The 1,374-nt window shown below is 42.8% G+C and overlaps 1 non-coding gene across 1 annotated transcript; it reads right to left on the reverse strand.

The window, feature by feature from the left end:
• Positions 1-292: 292 nt before the first annotated feature.
• On the reverse strand, positions 293-364 carry TRNAW-CCA. The gene has a single exon. It is a non-coding gene; the product is annotated as a tRNA-Trp (tRNA).
• Positions 365-1,374: the final 1,010 nt, after the last annotated feature.

Genomic DNA, 1,374 nt, shown 5'->3' on the forward strand with positions numbered 1-1,374 from the left:
GTTAAGTGGTTATTACAAAGATGGGAAAAATTAAGAACCCCATCGTTAGACCAATGAGCTGCTGAGGCCCCTGCATGGATGTTTCATACTTCGTTTACTGGCCCATTGGCAGTGTTCAAATCTTTGAGAAACCTGCCTTTGTATTTAGGAGGGTAGAAAGTGAAAGTGAAGTCGCTCAGTCGTGTCCGACTCTTTGTGACCCCGTGGACTGTAGCCTACCAGGCTTCTCCATCTATGGGATTCTGCAGGCAAGAATAATGGAGTGGGTTACCATTTCCTTCCCCAGAGGATCTTCCCCACCCAGGGATCGAACCCAGGCCTCCTGCATTGGAGGCAGACACTTTAACCTCTGAGCCACCAGGGAAGCCCTTAGGAGGGTAGGAGAGGAGCCAAAAGAGGCCAACCTGGCAAGTATCTGATGTAAGTTATACCCTAATTTTCTAGACATTTCTTCTCTTCTTCATCCTCTGATCCTGCAACTGTTAGACAGTAACCCTTGGATACAAGTGACAGAAAACGTAACACAAACAGGCTTTGTAAAAGGAGATTTTGTTAGTGTATGTTAAAAAAAAAAATCTTGAATGACACCAAGCTAGGAGCTGAAACAGTGTTATCCTGGCTGGATTCATCTCCACTTGTTAACTCTTCTCTCACCTGTGTTGCTTCATTATCAGGCTCCACATGGCAACCTGCGGAATCTTCAGACTTTTGACTTCACAAATTCATGTACACTATTTTCCTGGTAAAGTGTGTAAAAGTTCAAGGCTTCAGTCTAATTGGACTCGCTGAGGTCACATGTGTACTCGTTGAGTAAACAATGTGGCAAAAGGGATTCTGTGACTCAATTGCCCAGACCTGGGTCTTCTGCTCCATCATCGGACTCCTTTCATTTCCAATTGAACAAAAGGAACAGAATATATAATATTGACTCCAAACAGTGTTGGGGGTGCCATTACTAGAAGAAAAAGAGATGCTGGCAAGCCCAAACAGTAAACACCGGCTACATCCTGTACCCTGTGCTTTAGCCTTGCTTACATCAGCTGCTTGCAATTTTCTAATGTGTTTCTTTCCACTTTTGAGCCATTTCTTCTACCATCCTCCTCATGTTTTTCTGTCAAAATAGTATCTGTCCTTCCAGGAAATATCTAATTTAAATGTTCCTTTCTTTGTGAATCCTTGGTCAAATGAATTTCTCCTGCCCTATGTTCCTAAACTGTTTTTGAACGTCTGCTCTAGCATCCATTATAGTCTGTTTGGTATTGTAATGACCTGAATTTATGTCTTCATTTCCCTAGGTAACCAGCGTTGTGAGGTTAGGTACTGAATCAGTTATAGCTTTGCACTGCCAGCAGAGTATCAAGGATTATGCCATAT

This window comes from Bos indicus x Bos taurus, chromosome X (assembly GCF_003369695.1).
Source record: "Bos indicus x Bos taurus breed Angus x Brahman F1 hybrid chromosome X, Bos_hybrid_MaternalHap_v2.0, whole genome shotgun sequence".
Lineage (NCBI taxonomy): Eukaryota > Metazoa > Chordata > Mammalia > Artiodactyla > Bovidae > Bos > Bos indicus x Bos taurus.